The following is a 5,390-nucleotide window of genomic DNA, read 5'->3' as shown; positions in this document are numbered from 1 at the left end:
AAATATCATTGGGATTCTCAGGTGTGTCTATAACAGGTTCACTAGAAGCATGCAAAGTCCTATCATTTTTCTTTTTCTTCTTTTTATATGAACTAGGTGCCTCTAAATTATTTCTCTGAGAATCTTGCTCGATTCAAAACTATGAACAAGATTCAAAATTGAACACCCCAATTGAATGATGAAACAAATTCCAAACAATCTCAATCAAAATCGTTGAACCAGTCTAAAATGACGAATCGTGTTTCATCCAAGTCTAATATGATGACTCATGATTTTAGTTGCACTGTTCCAAGTTCAACCCAAATGGTACGCTGATAACTTTTCATATGACTAGATATATAATTGTCCTTGTGTGGCAACGAGATATAAATATTGTAATACACTAGTCTATGATTTACCCGCCCATATTAATGTATTTTAGGATTTTATCAAACCCTATCCGTTATTTATCTACCTAAATAAACTTTAGAATTTATTGTTAATCACTTATTTGGTAAAAAAGTATTGGTTTACCAACGAAAACATCGTTTTATTTGATAAGTCAATAGAATGTGGGATAGTTAAGACGTTTTTTGAGAGAAAAAAAGATGCAAAAAACCAGAGACAGAAGGAAAAAGAAAACAGAAATAAGGAGGTGGAACATACATGAGGTTAGACGAAGCACTCTGCCTGATAAGAAAGGGACACTATTATAAATGTTCTAATTTTTTCTAAATCAGATGTACGTATATAGACATGTTTTAGTGTGTGTTTTTACTCGTTTTAATGTATCTAGTTCATATTATAATATCCAAAGCACCTTATAATTTGAAACAGAGGGGTACTTCTAAAAAAACGAGACGATCCAGGACTAGCTCTTGGAGGCATATTTTTATAGAAGAAACTCTAAGCATCATGGATCACTCCGTGACTCGAACCCGGACGGACTAGATAGCTCCATGCTCCATGCTATCCTAGCTTGTTCTCGGAGGGGTGTTTCTCAAATTTAACATTCACTATAATTGGGCTACTTGGCAAATTCAAGTAGTCAGCTCTATTTTTTTTTCTGGGCAGTATGACATGATACTTCAATTTATGTCATGTGGGACACGGATGTGTTCAGAATTCAAACAGCTAGGGAAATGATTATTATTCAAACTCAGAGATGCAAACACGTCGCACGTTAGGTAAGCACACAAGGAGCGAGAGAGAGAGTCATGACATTGGTCTGTCAACCTACCAAGAAGACGAGGGAGAATAGCAACCCCATCTCGGATGCAGCAAAGCCACAAGCCCACAAGCACCATTACACTTCACTTCTTTTTTCGCCAATGCAATGCACTTTTGGGCACTAGGCATCAGTTGCTTCACATGCACCACTGCGACGGTGAGGTAATCCAACGCCCCCAAAATGGAACATGGTACAATGATCAATGCAGCTGTCCCTTTCTTCCTTCCGCAAACTGCCACTGCTTCTTCCTAGTCCTACTCCTACACCCCGCTTTGCTCTCGCTCGGCCAGAACCCCAAGCAGCAGTCCGCCCTCGCTCGCAGGCTGCCGTTGTCAAGACGGGGTGATCCAGGCCACCACCGCCGGCTGCGCTCTACCACGCCGGGGGTCCGCCGCTTCCACCAGGCAAGGTGAGACGAGCTCGAAGCAAGGTGACGTGCCATCTGTTGTTCTTTCTTTGTCCTCGTGGATTTGGAGAGGGTTTTCCATATCGATTTGGTGTTAGAGCTTGCCATGAGAGAGTGCAGGGAGGAATGGAATTCATGGCATAGTTGGTTGTTAGGATCCGTCTAAGAGGCGTACGTGATCCCTATATATGAACTGGGCAAAGTGTGCAGCATTTGTTCTTGTTCTTACCCCCTGTTATGGAGGTCGTATATCTTGCTCCATCTCTTCTTCAACTAAACACCACCTCTGTTCTTCCCCCAATCTCTGCCAGACTGTGCATCAACTCTGAGCTATCTATTCATGTATGCAGAGACACGTGAGATGGACAGCGTGGAAAGTTTTCAATTCTTCCAGATCATACTTGAGAACTCCTCGACTAGGCTGGTATGGTATATACAAGATCTCCCATCTCTATTTGTCGCTCTGCTGCCTAGTACTAGTTTGATCGGCTCAATCACTGCTTGACCCTCGCTGCAGAGGCTGCCTGACAAGTTTACGAGGGTGCTGCTAGAGCTAGACGGCGGCAAGCCCCAGGAAGTGAAGCTGCGGAATGCCGGCCACGGGCGTCGCTTTTGGGACGTGAAGGTGGTGCTGGACGCCGACGGCCACATGTACCTAGGGCGCGGCTGGGAGCAGTTCGCCCGTGCGCACGACCTGCGGCTCGGCTACTTCCTGGTCTTCAGCTTCGACGGCGACGCCGTGCTCACCGTCAAGGTGTTCGACGTGAGCATGTGCCGCAGGCACTACCAGCACGATGACGATGGCAGTACCAGTACGCGCCTCTTCTTCCTCTTCTTTGTCGTCGTGTCAGTACGGTGGTTGTAACTTTTGCAAGATTTAAAGAAGGATGGTTTTCGCGTTTGGCAGGCAGTGGGAGCAGCAGCGACGGCGACAGTGGCAGCGAAGATGGCAGCAGCAACGGCGACGGTGGCGGCAACAGCAGCAGCATGGCGGTGATGGGGATCGACGACGGGCCGGCGTCGCTGTTCACCGTCATGCTGAGGGAGTGCAACCTGGGCGTGAGGCAGAAGCAGTACCTGGTGAGTCGCTCATGCTCGAGTGTTGCTAGCCAGGCGCGTTACTGACTAAATCCGCCGCTCGCCGTCGCCGGGCGTGTCCGGCGTGTGCATGCAGAACGTGCCGGTGGAGTTCCAGAACGCGCACGGGTACGCGGAGAGGAGCAAGGTGGAGCTGCGGATGCGCGGCAAGTCGTGGTTCGTGAACCTGAAGCACAGCCCCCGGAGCCGTGGCAGGCCCGCGCGTCGCTCAGGTACGGGTGGCACCAGTTCTGCGTCGACAACGGCCTCGGCGTCGGCGACACCTGCTTCTTCCGAGCTCTCGGCGAAGGCAGCGCCGGCGAGGTCCACCTTCTCAAGGTGGAGGTGAGGAAGCGAGACGGCAGCTTCCTGGTCTGAGGCGAGGGCGGTGGCCCCCGACCTCCGTTGCATGCGTCAGCCTGGTTGGCCGGCGTGACCTCGTCCGTGGCCATCGACCGGCACCACTCAGTGCGTTATTATGCTTGCTTAATAATAATTGTAAGACCTTAATCCTCGGTACCTCGACTGATGGTGCTACTAGCAGAGTGAGTAACTAGAGAGTGAACCTGGATGATGAAATTGTTCTTGTTGAGATTGTGGCTTTTTCAAACAGGATGAGTGGCATCTAGTAAATCCCGCAATGATGATACGAACAACGAGTCAAAGACTCCCTTGTCTGTACCAGTTTCACCAAGAACTCAGTGCTACAGCGTCATTTTTTTAACAAACTTTTGTGTGTGGAAGGAATGATCTATGCTCCATCTAATATAACCTTTCATTGTAAAATGTACAGTTTGAATCTCTCTGTCCACAACAATTAAATCCGTTGATTTTCTCAATGTTAACACACACACACACACACAGAGAGACACAGGTGAATCTTTGATGGTATAATTAAATATTATTTTTGAACTGGGGAAGGAAAATTTGTGGAATACACCTTAATAAAATTGAAAAACAACCATTCCATATGAAAATTAAAAGTGCAGCCATGCTCAACACTCACCACGGAATGAAACAACATCCTCAACACTATATATTGAAATTATGGGCTTTGCCGAGTGCCTAGAAAACTCGGCAAAGGGCAATTAATACTTGGCAAACACTTTACTGAGTTCAACTCACATCATAAGGTACTCAGCTTACACCCTTGCAAAGGACACTTTCCCGAGTTTCAATACTTTGCTTAGAGTAGTCGGCACAATAAAGCTACTTGATGGCCCAGATGGAGACGATGCTTGTCGCGTGATACATAGGTTTGCCGAGCTCCATTCAACCGCCACTCAGCAAAGTCCAACGCACACGAGGCCGCCATGTGAGTGACTAGAGAGCGAGGCATTGCATCTTTGCTGAGATGGGCTCTCGACATTACGTGTTTTACCAAGTTCTACACTCGGCAAAGCATCTCTCGGCAGTTTTTTTAATAGGCCTGCAACAAAATATATAGCAATTATATCACTGCCCACATATAACAAATAGTACCACATTAGATTCAAATCACATACATTTCGTCAAGCTCAGAGAAACGCGATATACTGTCCAATGTGGGCAATGCATGTTGCATACGATCAAATTGTAGAAGTAACACCACAATTAGAACGAACTAGATGAAGTATTAAGTTCTTCAGCACACTCAACCCGATCTGACCTACACCCTTGATTACTTCATGTTTCCTCATCTTTTTGAGCACATACTTGGAGTAGTCATCCTCTGCCTCCTCCCTAATATTTAACCCTTTGAAGCAACTGCCTTTGTAACCAACCACTTTGTTCATTGCATGTTTGCTATGAATCGTAGACTCCTAGATATCTATCTGAGTACACTACATACTACTTCATCTATAAAGAAAGAAGAACAAGATTTAAACAAGTAACACAGGTTGAGAAGATCACATGGAACATAAGCAACATAAGCCGTCATGATTCATATACTAAAAAGCATCGCAAGTTCTACTCCGAATCGATATCACCACCTACGTAAATACATCTCTACATCAACGTCAACTACCTATTCCAAAAAAACGTCAAACTACCTAGCTAGACTACCCCTGGAAAAGAGCTCTACTCTGAGTGGTAGTTTGTGAATCCGGTCATCGTGGAGTCAGAATAGGTGGGGATCTCCCCCTAGTGGAGGATCCAGTGTCGTCAGCACTGGTGGTCGGCGGACTCAGTGGCACCGGGTCATCGCTATCCTCAAGCGGCGCTTTTTTCTTGGTCATCTCGTCAAAAAACCTTTACTACTCGGTATGGAGGCGGACCATCATCTAGCGGATGTCCTCGGCCTTTTGCTCATCCATCACAGGCTCATAGATCGCATTGTTCTCAGCGAGAAGCTGTGGGTTGCCAGAATGAGCGCTGCCAATTAGGCTTCATTGACACGCTCGGCCGCGACCTGCACCACGCGGTCTGCTTCATCCTCTGCCGAGTCGACCCTAACGGGAGCAACATCACGGAGCGATGCCATGACTACGAGGTCGGTGCTAACACCCTTCAGTTCATTAAAAATGTGTCACTAACAAATTATAACATAAGTATCGAACAACATGAAGGAAATATGCCTTAGAGGCAATAATAAAGTTATTATTTATTTCCTTATTTCATGATAAATGTTTATTATTCACGCTAGAATTGTATTAACCGGAACAAACATTAATACATAGACAAACATAGTGTCACTAGTATGCCTCTACTTGACTA

At 46.1% G+C, this 5,390-nt stretch overlaps 1 pseudogene; it reads left to right on the top strand.

Annotated features, from left to right (window-relative positions):
* Window positions 1-1,474: 1,474 nt before the first annotated feature.
* Window positions 1,475-3,494, top strand: LOC123095071 (B3 domain-containing protein Os03g0212300-like; annotated as a pseudogene).
* The last annotated feature ends 1,896 nt before the right edge of the window (window positions 3,495-5,390 follow it).

Source organism: Triticum aestivum, chromosome 4B (assembly GCF_018294505.1).
Source record: "Triticum aestivum cultivar Chinese Spring chromosome 4B, IWGSC CS RefSeq v2.1, whole genome shotgun sequence".
NCBI classification, from domain to species: Eukaryota; Viridiplantae; Streptophyta; class Magnoliopsida; order Poales; family Poaceae; genus Triticum; species Triticum aestivum.
Note: the sequence above shows the minus strand (reverse complement) of the source record. Positions and strands in the feature narration are given on the sequence as shown.